The following is a 16583-nucleotide window of genomic DNA, read 5'->3' as shown; positions in this document are numbered from 1 at the left end:
ACAAGCTGGGGATAGATCTCGGTCTTTGGCTGGGGCCTCCCGTTGAAACAGCCTCCCTGCCACTCTGAAACTTGAGGAGAACCATCTCCGTTTCCGGAAGCACCTCAACACCTTCTTCTTTGCTTCTGCCTTCACCCCCATTTCTCCCTTGCTGATCTGTTTCTCTCTTGGCACCGTGCAACTGCCCACCCTCTGTTCTCCGGGCCCAGGTACCTGCTCACCCTGCCACCCTCCTGCACTGCCTCTGGGCCACCCCTTGCACTGTAGTCTGTATCTGTACCCATAAAATCCCCCACCCCCTTTCTTTTCTTTCTGCACTTATCAGACATACCCTGTCTGCTGCCTTAATCCCAGCACTTGCCACTTACTAGCTGCACTACCACAGTTTATTGTCTTTATTATTTTATTTTATTTATTATTATTTATCTGTTTCTCCTCTGCTCTGCACTTTCCACTTCTCTCCCCTTCCATACACTTTTCCCCTTTTCCCTTTCACATGCACTAGCACGTTCTCAATGTCACTTGGCCTAGTAAGATTTTTGTTTTGTTCTCCCCTGTTCCCCTCCCTTGCCTTGTTGGCCTCTGAAACCCTAGTGTGCGAGTGCAATATAAATAAAATATCAATTTAATTCAAAGGACAAATGACAATGCTTAATGAAAGGAAACAGAAATGTGCTCAGGGCAGAGAGAAGGAAGGTGTGAGGCAGGGACATCATTTGGGGGTCGCAGGGGCTTTTTGTTTTTTAAACAGGCTGTGGGAGGCCATCAGGCCCTTCAGCCCTTTTTCCACCCCCTCACTGCTGATACTCTATATAAGATTTTTAAATAAAATAATAAATATCCTTGTTAGTTACAGGCCCAAATCCTTGCTGAACAGCTCTTTTAATCTGTTTGGCAGTGTGACCCTTCCAAGACTGTCAGATCGGGTTGAGCAGAACAATTGTACTTGCATCATCTCATTTAGGCATTCAAAAGGGACACGAGGCCTCCCGCCAGGGTTTAAGCCTATATCTTATTGCAGCCAATCTATTATTTAGCAAGAAAGAAGTGCTTTATGCTGCCTTTAAGGACTTAGTAATAGCTTTTAACCTCTATATAATGTGTCTATACCAATGGATCTTTTGAGAGTAATCATGGATGTGCAAACAAATATTACAGTGGTGGTGGGATATATTACGAAAGGGTTGGCGACTTCCCCCACTATTATAGAACGTGGAGTGCCATAGGCATGCAAACTTGCAACTCTTTTTTTCCAATATATTCACTAACTATTGGCATGCATTTTATTGTGACCTACATTTCTACATTGATGACAGTGCATTGTAGATTGCAAACTAGCCAGGAATTGATCGGAAAAGAGGATCCCTACCTGTATTTGGGCATGAGATGTGCGAAAGCCTCAAGAATGACGCAAGCGATAGGGGCGAGTTTTAAATTCACTGAGTTTTAACGTTCAACAAGTTAAATGTATGCTGGGAGCCTCTGAGGCTTTAGTAAAAGGAGTCACCCTGTATGGCTCAGATATATGGAGCACAAGGTATAAAGAGCTCATGCAAAAGATTCAAAACAGTTACTGGAAAACATTATTGGGTCTTTCCACATCAGCCACTACATTTTCCTCCCTCTAAAATGGAGGACTTTGGTTCACCTCCTAAATGTCTGGAGTAATTGAAAAGCCATGCTGGTTTAAAGAATTATAGCTGATATCTATAGACCTTTGGCAGTCCCCCTGCTCAAATACACAACCACAAACTTGGCAAGATAAATACCTCAGATTATCTCAAAGATCCTCAGTTCCTTATTGAAGTTCTGATTTTAAAAACCAAAATGGCGCAACTGACACACTCTCAATTTGAAAAACCGCTGAACAGGTATTTGGAGGCTTGGCGACACTAGGCGTCCTCCTAATATGGAATCAACCTCTGTATTCTCTTTGGGCAGAAGATGAGTTTACGTGCTGTAACAAGCTTTTTAAAACTTTTTTGTTCTGGGCATTTTTTGATCGGAGTGTTTCTCACTATATTGTTTGTTCATACACTGTTTTCCCCGCCAGCAGTAACAGTTTGTCACGGACCGGTTGACAGCGCTTTATTCCCTTATGGTTGTTTACACTATACACAGTGATATTAATGCTACATATGGTGATCCATTCTTGTGTGAAATGTATATCATATTACTGTGGTATCGTAACCATATTTTTCTTAGTATACTGGAACAATGCTATGTTCCAGTACAATGACATGTTCAACAATGCTCCTGTTGTGCCAAGGGGTTACAGGTGGTGTACCATCACTTTCTTTGATGTCACTTGGGGTGGGAGGTCAAATTGCATCACTTCTGGGGATGTCATCAGAGGTCAAGGGTCATGTGATGTCACATTCACTACCCCAGGCATTTTGATGCAGCCTCTAGCCCTTGCTTAGTGTAAAGACCGGTAGGGGGTGTCTGTACTTCCGCTCTCTATATGGTAGAGGAGAGGCACAGCAGACCCCAGCCAAGATTCTCTATTACGGTAGCAATGGACGAGCAATCAAGGCCTAGCTTCTCAGGAGGTGATGCGGGCTGGTTCTTAAGTACAGTGTAGTCCCCGAACCCTCACAAAGGAATGTCCACACTGTATTACTGAAAACACAGTCTTTATATAATTAATATTCAAAGGTATGTACACGATCACAATAACGCACTTTGTACTTGGAAGTCAATAATGATAAATATATACACGTCTAAAGTGGTACCACTAATGTTATCAAATCTCATTAAAGTGCATCAACTGTACGGTTAAAATGTCACACATCAATAACGAGTAAACCAGCAATAGAGATAGGCAGGAACGTAAGGTGGTTGAAAACAATAGGCAGAATGCTGGCCCCGTTACCTAGACACAGTTCTGTGTGGAGATCCCCTCACCTGGGCAACCTGTAAGTAAAGATATTTAGCACAAGCCCAGTCCATATGTTCAATAGTCTTACTTCTTCCTGTTAAGGTTTTACCCCCCAATGTATCTGGTGGAGTAGAGTTCTCCGACGATGCACCGACCGATCCTTCTTGAGTGCCTCCCTTTCAGGCGGGAGCCACGGATCGTCGAGAGGTGTCGGGGAACTTGGAGTTCGGTGTCGGGGAATCGACGGCCCTTCTTGAGTGCCTTCCCTTTAAGGCAGGAGTCACGGGTAGTCGAACGTCCGATGGTGAACAGGGTGAACTATGGCAGGGAAGTGGCAGCTTCGTTCCTAGCGGTGCTCGTCGATGACAGAGCATTGGCGTCCTGCAAGGAAGAGGCGTGCAGGGCACCTCGGTGACAATAGTTTTGGACCGCAAAGAGATGATGAAGAACTGTGGCCCAGCAAGGGCGTCGAGTCGTCGGCGTCTCTGCGGTCTGTAGGTGGCGGGAAACCCACCGGTGGATGCTCCTTGGCGTGTCGACGGTCGGGCCTTCTCCAGCGGGAGACAAGCGGATGGCGATGCAGACGAGAGCATCCGAAGATCAATGGAAGTTCTTAGGCCAAACGGGAGCACGGCGGCTCCGGTCGGCGACATCGGTCGTCGACAGTGGCGGACAACAGTCTGGGTGCTTCTCCTTGGAGTTCCGCAGCAGTCCCCATATCGGGTCGGCAGCCTGTCGTAGGTCTGTCTACCAGGGAGCGTTGGCAAAGATCAGCTGTGCACGATGGTCCCTCGTAGCTCGGGAAGAGGGCGCCTTACCAGGTCCTCTCTGGGTCAGTCCTTGGAGGCACAGCAGCTTTCAGATTGTGAAGGAGAGCAACAGCAATTCTTCTCGTCCAGCAGGGCTTCAAGGTCAAGCGTCAGTTAATCCAATTACTCGTCGTAGTGGACTTCAGCTTCTGAACACGATTCCTAGCAGCGAGAGGTCCCCAGATATACTGTTGATCTCCCATTCATTCCGCTGGGTCACACTCAAGCATCCAATCACGACTACGGGCATTCATGCAGGCAGGCAGCCAATCAGGCACACGAGGTATTCAGGCCATTCACTTCTCTCCAGACACTCACAACAAGTTATGTGTATTGGGACAAGTACCGAGCCATTCAACACTCCAAGCTGCATTCATACCGGTTTCGGGCAGGGTTGTCTCAGTCATTGTGTCAGCCACCAGATACTAGACACCCACAACACAGAATGCATATTCGTCACACACTCTATTCACCCAGGTCCCACCCACAGGAGGTACCCACAACATACATCACCGGGAAGGCTCCAGCTAGTCTGACTGGGCCTTCACAACAACACCATATATGGCACTTCCATCCAACAGCTGGTCAGGGGGAAGGGACAGAGTCAGGGCTTCCCAGGACTGGGAAAACAAGGTAATGGATAATAGAAAGCAAGAGGCCACCGGGGCCATCTTGCTTTCCATCAGGGATCAACTGATCCCAATGGCAGGGCCGGGGTATCCCAAAATGGAGGATACGCGCGCACCTGTCAAATTCAGTATGGAGCTGCCACCAGCCCATACCCTGCTATGTGGGCCACCCACAGGTGCCCAAAAACATACACTAGGGGCACAGGGTTGTACCCCCACCCATGGGGCCATAAGGGTATCCCACGGGTCCGTTCAACAAACCAAAAGAAAGAGAGCTGCACCGCCAGGAGTCCCACATGAACTCCTGCGCGGAAAACACGACGGAACACATGATAAAAAGCAGTAAAGGACAAGGATACGGAGGCCCTGTCCCTCCGATGCATTTCCAGCATCACACTTAGCCTCTAATGCTGCCCGGATGAGACGTACTGGGTCAGCCACGCCGTTGTTGTAGCCGGGTTAGTCACAAGTCTGCCAAAACTGGTGCAAACTTGTCACAGTTGAGCAGTGATCTCAGCCTGTGCAAAAGACAGTATGGTATGGACGTATGGACACTTGGGCCTGCTAGACACTTGTGGTGGATTATGAGTGCCTGAGATTTTGAGTTCTCTGCCTTTTCTCTATTGCTACCAGGCAAGCCTAACGCTGCTCTTTGTTCTGATTTACATTGAAAGCTGAGTTTGCTGATGAGCAATGCTTGCTAACTATTTGTACCATTTTTCTTCATTGGCTTCACTTTACAACAAACCCTTCTATTTACGGCTATTTAACGTGTTTTTTCTTAAGAAAAAGCTTTAAAATTATTTAAAGCTGTTGTAAGATATTTTAAGATTCAGGCTCACACATTTTTTTAAAATAATTAAGAAATAGACAAAACAAAAAAAGTGTGTTAAACTCACAAGTTACAAGCAATGGGCAAGACCCTTCAGCCCACTAAGCCCTACAATTGCAGAAATGTTAGTAAAAGAAGTGGAACACAGTACACCAAGAAAATACGAGGTGGGGTTCTGTTGTTAAGAATACTGCTAATATTAATGAGAATGCCCGGAAGAAGTGTAAGACTCTTTTAGGGTGTATTGTCTTTCTGTGGTTTTTCGGCAACTTCTACTCCCTCACAGCCTATGCTACACTGCGTTTTGCGGAGTCACTAAGCTGCTTTCCCCTAAAAAAGCTGATATGTGTTTAGAAAATAGAAGCAATGACAACGTCCTATCTGTTGGCTCATTGTCACAGTCGAGGTCCTTGCTATTGCCCCTGCCACAGCTGTCAAACTTCTTCTGGTACAAGTCGCTCTTTTGGCTACATCGAGGACTACATGGTTTCAATCGACAAAGAAATTGCAGGGGAGAAGAGTAGGGTAGCTGCCACTACGGTTCTTGTCTCAATATGAGGCTTTCTCAATACCAATTTAAAGATGAAAGGGGATGCAACACAGCCAGAGATAAGGCATGTTTGCCATTACTGCTTCCAGACAGTGGGGCAACTAGATCTGAAGAACTGCAGAGTCTGGCTCCTGATGTGTCACTGAGGGTCGCTGAGAGGCCTTCTAGTAAGACCAATGATCTCACTATTTCTGCCACTGCTAACTCAGATACTGCCTTAATGCTACCTATAGGTTGGAGGATGCAGCGACACCCTCTATAGACTTACAGAGACCCCACTGTTTTATTTATATGTTTATTAATTTGTAAGGTACTCATTGTGGATCCCAATGAGTCAGCAATAAGAGAATTACAGGCGGGGTCTGACTAGTCAAAGACTTTGGTGCATTCCTCTCAAGTCAAAAGCCAAGATGAACGGAAAGGCAAGGTACAAGTGCAAATGAAAGGTGTTCATTCTGTAAGTGCAAGGGTGTGTACAATTGAGTAATCAATATAAAAAAATGAGACGAACATAAATCAACGATACTAACATAGAGGTGTAAGTGTTCGTCTCAGAGCTCATCAAACTGGATACACCTTATAAATCAGCAGTCCTTTAACATTTCAAATATAGAGACTTGGAATTTTCACTTAAGAGCACAACCACTACTATGTATGAATGAAAACATCTCTGACTGGCAGTCAGTTTATTCAACATGATACGTTTTGCAATATGCCACTTCACTTGGGAGCTAAAGCTAGATTGTTTGATCATGCCTACAGATAGGCGAGAAAAGGACATTTTACGCAGCCCTGTTTATCTATTTCGTCACCAGAAAGCATGGAGCAAACATATTAAAAAGGTGATCAAGCTGCAGACACAACCTATCTGTTTAGATACTATAACTGGGATGAGCATGAACAGCATCTCTTTAAACATTACATACATAAGGAAGCTATTGATCCCCTCCCCAGACAACAGGGAAAAGAAAGTTATATTGTGAAGAAGATGTACATTTAATAGCTCAAAGAGCTGCTTGTGTCTTTCAAAGAAATGTCCACTCCCCTGAAGAGGACGGAAAGGTCTAGTGAGCCAGGGAGGGCAAAGGTTACACTGCCAAGCTGCAGTGAGAAAACCAAAGTGCTATTTATTTTTCATACAGTACATCAAATAGAAATTGTTTTGATGCCCCGTGGAAAGGGCGTCCCACGATTATCAACGGAGAACAATGGAAAAAGGAATTCAACCCAACACAAAATACTCAAAGCATAAAGTGCAAAAAGGAAACTACCAAAAACTACTATGTGAAAAGGAAAACCTATTCAATGGGAAAAGGATATGTTTCTCAAAACCAGAAAGGAAAAAGTCCACTCTACGAAAAACAATGAATTCCCACATGCGAAAATGCTGCCTTTTCTTTAATCTGAGAATACCTCTGCATGCCAAATGCAAAAGTTTCACTAGTAGAAAGTGCGAATTTGAATTGAAAAGAAAGAATACAGTAGACACGTTAGCCAAGAAATGAAACCAAGACACAGGTTCCAGTTATCTACAGTTGGATTAAAGACGCAAAAAAGGAAAAGGCGCACACAAGTGGTGGTACAAGTGAGTGAGAACATGTATGGTTGTTGCTATTCAAATCCTACTTGGTCACTGGCCTGCAATACCCAGTAAGCTAGTCAACCACTCCTAACTAGCCCCCAATATCAGATACAGGGCTTCCATTAAAGTCTGCATAGTACTGGATCCCTACATCTGAAATGTCTTGGAAACTAACAAAATTACATAGTCTGCATACCTTTAAAAAACACACCACAAAATGGATCAATTTAGGGACGTCTACACGACTCACAACCACCCCCCCTGCTCAATTAGCCCTCCCTCTAGGGACCTTAATGATTGCAACCACAACTGTAGGCACCAATGGTGGACAGTCTAGAAGACTACGGATATCTTTCAACCTGATCCATATACATCATGCACCTTGCGTCCCTTTAAATTCCTTTACATTTATATCTATTGAGAGTCCAACAATCATCTAAACAATTAATAGTGGTTTATTGCTGTTACAGCCGATACGTGTTTCAACAAATTGCTCGTCCTCAAGGCTGTAATAATCATCCAAATTCACCACCCCTTGTGCTCTGGGTGTGCCATCTGGGGTTATTGATTACCAAATATAATTCAGTGGTTTGCAGATCACGCGCCTGATATGATAGAAACTTAATTTGTCAACACGAATTAGCAAGCATACTATCCAACAGGATTGTGAACATCATTTGTGAAGTGCCAGTTTCAGTCCCGATGGTTCTCATGAATCCCTGTTAGTATTGAATCTTTACAGCCCTTGGCGAAAAACATGAGTGAGTCACCAAAATTGGTGAGGGATGTAGACAAATGGTGACTAGTGATGACGAAATAATCAAATATCGTGATGGAAGTCGTCATGCAAAATCTTGTACTTTGTACTTGGAAGTCAATAATGATAAATATATACACGTCTAAAGTGGTACCACTAATGTTATCAAATCTCATTAAAGTGCATCAACTGTACGGTTAAAATGTCACACATCAATAACGAGTAAACCAGCAATAGAGATAGGCAGGAACGTAAGGTGGTTGAAAACAATAGGCAGAATGCTGGCCCCGTTACCTAGACACAGTTCTGTGTGGAGATCCCCTCACCTGGGCAACCTGTAAGTAAAGATATTTAGCACAAGCCCAGTCCATATGTTCAATAGTCTTACTTCTTCCTGTTAAGGTTTTACCCCCCAATGTATCTGGTGGAGTAGAGTTCTCCGACGATGCACCGACCGATCCTTCTTGAGTGCCTCCCTTTCAGGCGGGAGCCACGGATCGTCGAGAGGTGTCGGGGAACTTGGAGTTCGGTGTCGGGGAATCGACGGCCCTTCTTGAGTGCCTTCCCTTTAAGGCAGGAGTCACGGGTAGTCGAACGTCCGATGGTGAACAGGGTGAACTATGGCAGGGAAGTGGCAGCTTCGTTCCTAGCGGTGCTCGTCGATGACAGAGCATTGGCGTCCTGCAAGGAAGAGGCGTGCAGGGCACCTCGGTGACAATAGTTTTGGACCGCAAAGAGATGATGAAGAACTGTGGCCCAGCAAGGGCGTCGAGTCGTCGGCGTCTCTGCGGTCTGTAGGTGGCGGGAAACCCACCGGTGGATGCTCCTTGGCGTGTCGACGGTCGGGCCTTCTCCAGCGGGAGACAAGCGGATGGCGATGCAGACGAGAGCATCCGAAGATCAATGGAAGTTCTTAGGCCAAACGGGAGCACGGCGGCTCCGGTCGGCGACATCGGTCGTCGACAGTGGCGGACAACAGTCTGGGTGCTTCTCCTTGGAGTTCCGCAGCAGTCCCCATATCGGGTCGGCAGCCTGTCGTAGGTCTGTCTACCAGGGAGCGTTGGCAAAGATCAGCTGTGCACGATGGTCCCTCGTAGCTCGGGAAGAGGGCGCCTTACCAGGTCCTCTCTGGGTCAGTCCTTGGAGGCACAGCAGCTTTCAGATTGTGAAGGAGAGCAACAGCAATTCTTCTCGTCCAGCAGGGCTTCAAGGTCAAGCGTCAGTTAATCCAATTACTCGTCGTAGTGGACTTCAGCTTCTGAACACGATTCCTAGCAGCGAGAGGTCCCCAGATATACTGTTGATCTCCCATTCATTCCGCTGGGTCACACTCAAGCATCCAATCACGACTACGGGCATTCATGCAGGCAGGCAGCCAATCAGGCACACGAGGTATTCAGGCCATTCACTTCTCTCCAGACACTCACAACAAGTTATGTGTATTGGGACAAGTACCGAGCCATTCAACACTCCAAGCTGCATTCATACCGGTTTCGGGCAGGGTTGTCTCAGTCATTGTGTCAGCCACCAGATACTAGACACCCACAACACAGAATGCATATTCGTCACACACTCTATTCACCCAGGTCCCACCCACAGGAGGTACCCACAACATACATCACCGGGAAGGCTCCAGCTAGTCTGACTGGGCCTTCACAACAACACCATATATGGCACTTCCATCCAACAGCTGGTCAGGGGGAAGGGACAGAGTCAGGGCTTCCCAGGACTGGGAAAACAAGGTAATGGATAATAGAAAGCAAGAGGCCACCGGGGCCATCTTGCTTTCCATCAGGGATCAACTGATCCCAATGGCAGGGCCGGGGTATCCCAAAATGGAGGATACGCGCGCACCTGTCAAATTCAGTATGGAGCTGCCACCAGCCCATACCCTGCTATGTGGGCCACCCACAGGTGCCCAAAAACATACACTAGGGGCACAGGGTTGTACCCCCACCCATGGGGCCATAAGGGTATCCCACGGGTCCGTTCAACAAACCAAAAGAAAGAGAGCTGCACCGCCAGGAGTCCCACATGAACTCCTGCGCGGAAAACACGACGGAACACATGATAAAAAGCAGTAAAGGACAAGGATACGGAGGCCCTGTCCCTCCGATGCATTTCCAGCATCACACTTAGCCTCTAATGCTGCCCGGATGAGACGTACTGGGTCAGCCACGCCGTTGTTGTAGCCGGGTTAGTCACAAGTCTGCCAAAACTGGTGCAAACTTGTCACAGTTGAGCAGTGATCTCAGCCTGTGCAAAAGACAGTATGGTATGGACGTATGGACACTTGGGCCTGCTAGACACTTGTGGTGGATTATGAGTGCCTGAGATTTTGAGTTCTCTGCCTTTTCTCTATTGCTACCAGGCAAGCCTAACGCTGCTCTTTGTTCTGATTTACATTGAAAGCTGAGTTTGCTGATGAGCAATGCTTGCTAACTATTTGTACCATTTTTCTTCATTGGCTTCACTTTACAACAAACCCTTCTATTTACGGCTATTTAACGTGTTTTTTCTTAAGAAAAAGCTTTAAAATTATTTAAAGCTGTTGTAAGATATTTTAAGATTCAGGCTCACACATTTTTTTAAAATAATTAAGAAATAGACAAAACAAAAAAAGTGTGTTAAACTCACAAGTTACAAGCAATGGGCAAGACCCTTCAGCCCACTAAGCCCTACAATTGCAGAAATGTTAGTAAAAGAAGTGGAACACAGTACACCAAGAAAATACGAGGTGGGGTTCTGTTGTTAAGAATACTGCTAATATTAATGAGAATGCCCGGAAGAAGTGTAAGACTCTTTTAGGGTGTATTGTCTTTCTGTGGTTTTTCGGCAACTTCTACTCCCTCACAGCCTATGCTACACTGCGTTTTGCGGAGTCACTAAGCTGCTTTCCCCTAAAAAAGCTGATATGTGTTTAGAAAATAGAAGCAATGACAACGTCCTATCTGTTGGCTCATTGTCACAGTCGAGGTCCTTGCTATTGCCCCTGCCACAGCTGTCAAACTTCTTCTGGTACAAGTCGCTCTTTTGGCTACATCGAGGACTACATGGTTTCAATCGACAAAGAAATTGCAGGGGAGAAGAGTAGGGTAGCTGCCACTACGGTTCTTGTCTCAATATGAGGCTTTCTCAATACCAATTTAAAGATGAAAGGGGATGCAACACAGCCAGAGATAAGGCATGTTTGCCATTACTGCTTCCAGACAGTGGGGCAACTAGATCTGAAGAACTGCAGAGTCTGGCTCCTGATGTGTCACTGAGGGTCGCTGAGAGGCCTTCTAGTAAGACCAATGATCTCACTATTTCTGCCACTGCTAACTCAGATACTGCCTTAATGCTACCTATAGGTTGGAGGATGCAGCGACACCCTCTATAGACTTACAGAGACCCCACTGTTTTATTTATATGTTTATTAATTTGTAAGGTACTCATTGTGGATCCCAATGAGTCAGCAATAAGAGAATTACAGGCGGGGTCTGACTAGTCAAAGACTTTGGTGCATTCCTCTCAAGTCAAAAGCCAAGATGAACGGAAAGGCAAGGTACAAGTGCAAATGAAAGGTGTTCATTCTGTAAGTGCAAGGGTGTGTACAATTGAGTAATCAATATAAAAAAATGAGACGAACATAAATCAACGATACTAACATAGAGGTGTAAGTGTTCGTCTCAGAGCTCATCAAACTGGATACACCTTATAAATCAGCAGTCCTTTAACATTTCAAATATAGAGACTTGGAATTTTCACTTAAGAGCACAACCACTACTATGTATGAATGAAAACATCTCTGACTGGCAGTCAGTTTATTCAACATGATACGTTTTGCAATATGCCACTTCACTTGGGAGCTAAAGCTAGATTGTTTGATCATGCCTACAGATAGGCGAGAAAAGGACATTTTACGCAGCCCTGTTTATCTATTTCGTCACCAGAAAGCATGGAGCAAACATATTAAAAAGGTGATCAAGCTGCAGACACAACCTATCTGTTTAGATACTATAACTGGGATGAGCATGAACAGCATCTCTTTAAACATTACATACATAAGGAAGCTATTGATCCCCTCCCCAGACAACAGGGAAAAGAAAGTTATATTGTGAAGAAGATGTACATTTAATAGCTCAAAGAGCTGCTTGTGTCTTTCAAAGAAATGTCCACTCCCCTGAAGAGGACGGAAAGGTCTAGTGAGCCAGGGAGGGCAAAGGTTACACTGCCAAGCTGCAGTGAGAAAACCAAAGTGCTATTTATTTTTCATACAGTACATCAAATAGAAATTGTTTTGATGCCCCGTGGAAAGGGCGTCCCACGATTATCAACGGAGAACAATGGAAAAAGGAATTCAACCCAACACAAAATACTCAAAGCATAAAGTGCAAAAAGGAAACTACCAAAAACTACTATGTGAAAAGGAAAACCTATTCAATGGGAAAAGGATATGTTTCTCAAAACCAGAAAGGAAAAAGTCCACTCTACGAAAAACAATGAATTCCCACATGCGAAAATGCTGCCTTTTCTTTAATCTGAGAATACCTCTGCATGCCAAATGCAAAAGTTTCACTAGTAGAAAGTGCGAATTTGAATTGAAAAGAAAGAATACAGTAGACACGTTAGCCAAGAAATGAAACCAAGACACAGGTTCCAGTTATCTACAGTTGGATTAAAGACGCAAAAAAGGAAAAGGCGCACACAAGTGGTGGTACAAGTGAGTGAGAACATGTATGGTTGTTGCTATTCAAATCCTACTTGGTCACTGGCCTGCAATACCCAGTAAGCTAGTCAACCACTCCTAACTAGCCCCCAATATCAGATACAGGGCTTCCATTAAAGTCTGCATAGTACTGGATCCCTACATCTGAAATGTCTTGGAAACTAACAAAATTACATAGTCTGCATACCTTTAAAAAACACACCACAAAATGGATCAATTTAGGGACGTCTACACGACTCACAACCACCCCCCCTGCTCAATTAGCCCTCCCTCTAGGGACCTTAATGATTGCAACCACAACTGTAGGCACCAATGGTGGACAGTCTAGAAGACTACGGATATCTTTCAACCTGATCCATATACATCATGCACCTTGCGTCCCTTTAAATTCCTTTACATTTATATCTATTGAGAGTCCAACAATCATCTAAACAATTAATAGTGGTTTATTGCTGTTACAGCCGATACGTGTTTCAACAAATTGCTCGTCCTCAAGGCTGTAATAATCATCCAAATTCACCACCCCTTGTGCTCTGGGTGTGCCATCTGGGGTTATTGATTACCAAATATAATTCAGTGGTTTGCAGATCACGCGCCTGATATGATAGAAACTTAATTTGTCAACACGAATTAGCAAGCATACTATCCAACAGGATTGTGAACATCATTTGTGAAGTGCCAGTTTCAGTCCCGATGGTTCTCATGAATCCCTGTTAGTATTGAATCTTTACAGCCCTTGGCGAAAAACATGAGTGAGTCACCAAAATTGGTGAGGGATGTAGACAAATGGTGACTAGTGATGACGAAATAATCAAATATCGTGATGGAAGTCGTCATGCAAAATCTAAAATGGCAATTTGAAACTAAAGAAAATATAGAGTGAGAGAATTAACCCACTGAATTGGTCATGAGTATTGTTCTATTCAAATTCAAAAGAAAAAAGAAATGGGGAAAACAAATCCGTAAGTATCTATAAGTATGACCGCAGGTTAGAGTGGTTACACTCTGCATTATTAAAGTTGATCAAAGTAAGAGATCTCCTTACCCTAATGTTGCCTGTGAGAATCACGTTTCATATCGCACTAAGAGGTGACATGTCCCAGTGTGGTTACTACATCAACTCAGAGACACGCCAACTATATTTTTGAGCATGCTTATGTACACTTTAGCTGAACTCAACAGATAAAGCCAATCACACACCACATTTCAATTTGAATCTTTACCATGCAGCCCCGTACCAATAAAAAGATGCATTTTGTCTTTAAATCCTTCCATGTTTTTGGCCTATACCAGTGAATGAAACTGCTTGAAATTACACCATTTGCAGCTAATTTGACACTTGGCACTAGATCCGGCAATCATTATTATAGTGGGTTTAAAAAATACAAGAACAAATCATGTCTGCTAGTAAGAACAAACTTCTGCGTTTTAGTTAACAAGCCACACATGCCACAAATCTACCTAGTAACCAACCCTGGATGTTCACTTCCAGTTCAGAGCCAGAAAGCATAAGCTGATGAAAAAGCATAAGCAGTTGTACATAACTGTAACTCATTGCATCCCTAATCATTACCCAGCGACAATAAAAATGCTGAAGGCTTTATTAAACATATTAGCAATAACATTCTGTGTATCATGATTCCCAACAACAGGTGTGCTGCATTGTCTTTGCTCTGTACTTTTAGGCACTTGGGCAAGCCAAAGGAAGGTTGTCCTTAGCCACCAGTGTGCCACCAGCATGACGATAGTCCTGCAGTTCCATTTTCTAGGTCTGTGTCAGTGGGACCTGTTATGTTATCTGGAAGGTGAAGCACCCTTGTGCCTGATGGCAGCTTCCTTCCTGGTCAATGCCACCACACCCGAGTGTGTCCCCGGCTACTCTGGTTCCCAAAAAGTACTAAATTTACATCCCCTCTCTGCTAGGGCATTGAGGATCCCTGTAGAAAACATTTCAATCCCTTTTATGGATGGGCCTGTAGAAAACATTTCAATCCCTTTTATGGATGGGTGCATCCCGTCCTTGTGGAACAAATTCGGGTTGGCCATTGATATACCCCCTTATTTAATAAAATTAAAACCCATGCTCCTGCAACATTTTCGATACCTTTCTTTCTTGCTATGTCTATAACTCTGTTCCCCATACTCTTGACAAGCTTAGCTGTTGCCTTGTTCTATTTCTTTCTAGTCGCAGTTATCGTTTTATGTGGCATTGAACATTTTGCATTTTGTCCTTTCCTTGTATTTAGACATAAAATGTCAGGGCCCCTCTGGCCGTACGCTTTATTTTTCAGTGGAGTACCAATGTCGAAACCAGTTGTTTTCCTACAGGTTCCACCGAATTGTTGACCCCTAAGTGGATCCCTAGTTAGTCGGGTGGGGGGGGGCTACTTTTAGCTCCCGGCCCTGTTTGTGCATGCAGGGAAGGGGCCCCCATCTAATACAGATGTATTCACTTGCATACCCTTGTTGGTTGGCCCCTTATGTAGATTGGTCATTCTTATAAACCCCCTTTGCTATCCTTTGATATATGTTAGCCATATCACCCCGTTCCGGGGCATAACCCTGCCTCCTAGCCAACGTTAGCCATAAAAGACAGAGATCCCCATGCGCCAACCTTTATCATGTGACACTGTTCGGTGTGCTCCCTTCATAATAAAACTTGCCACACCGTCCTGTGTGTTTGAATTATCTTACCTCATTGTCTGGTGTACTTATCTGTGCACTATCATATGCCCTTAAAGTAATATGTATTCTTTATTTATTCCATTGTAGAACCATAATTTCTCATGCCACACCATCCGGCGTGATTAGTAAGAGCACTATCTTATGCTCCTTCATTCCTATGTATTCTTTGTTTATTCCATTGGACATCTGTCTCCTTTTTGAAGACATTGGGCCTCATTACAAGTATGGAGGTAGCCATGCAGCTATTAGCGGCATGGCTACCCCCATACCGGGTACCGGGTCTGGGTTTCCAGAATGGGGAGGTACCGGGCCATTCCGATCTTGGAGGGCTGGGTAATTCCCCTTCCTGGGAACCCGGACCCGGTACATCCCCATTCCCATTCGAGCCCCCATAGGGCTCAATGGGAATGGGGAGGATGCAAACAACGGGCCCGTTAATGATGGACCCGTTGTTTGCATCCTGGTCTGCTTGCGGGACCCGCTAAGGACGCCTTGTAAAACCAGGCGTCCTTAGCGGGTCCCGCGAGGAGACCTCGTAATGGGGTGGTAGAGGGATAACGGGGCCGGCATCTCTACCAGCCCCGTTATCCCTCTACCGCATACCTCATAATGAGGCCCCTTGACCTCGACATTCTCGCTCTTACCGAGACTTGGCTCAATGCCAGCTCAGTCACTGCCTCCACCCCGACGGCTTCAAGATCATCTCCAAGCCTCGACCTCACTGCACTGGCAGGGGGGTTGCCCTAATCTTCCCTGAGTGGGTACCTACTTCCATTTTACCTACCCAGACCTATTCCTCTTTTGAAAGCCTGGTTTGCAAGTTGGTCACCTCTCCCACCTCCACCCAGACCATCGCTACCATCTACCGGACACCAGGCGCCACCTCCCTATTCCTCTCTGAATGGGCTGACTTCTGGTATTCTTTACTTTTTACCACCTCTAACCTTCTCTAGGGTGATTTCAACATTCAACTGTACATCCATGGCTCTGCATCCACTCTATTCACCGACCTCTGCTCCTCGCCTTCCCTCTCCATTCTCCCTTCTGGGCCAACTCACACAGCTGGACACACTCTGGATGTCCTCATACACTGTAACCACTCTCTTCTGGTCAGACTACTCTCTCCTCTCTTCCCATCTGGGTCCCA

This window comes from Ambystoma mexicanum, chromosome 3q (genome assembly GCF_040938575.1).
Source record: "Ambystoma mexicanum isolate Mex_15411 chromosome 3q, UKY_AmexF1_1, whole genome shotgun sequence".
Lineage (NCBI taxonomy): Eukaryota > Metazoa > Chordata > Amphibia > Caudata > Ambystomatidae > Ambystoma > Ambystoma mexicanum.
This window is presented reverse-complemented; position numbering follows the sequence as displayed.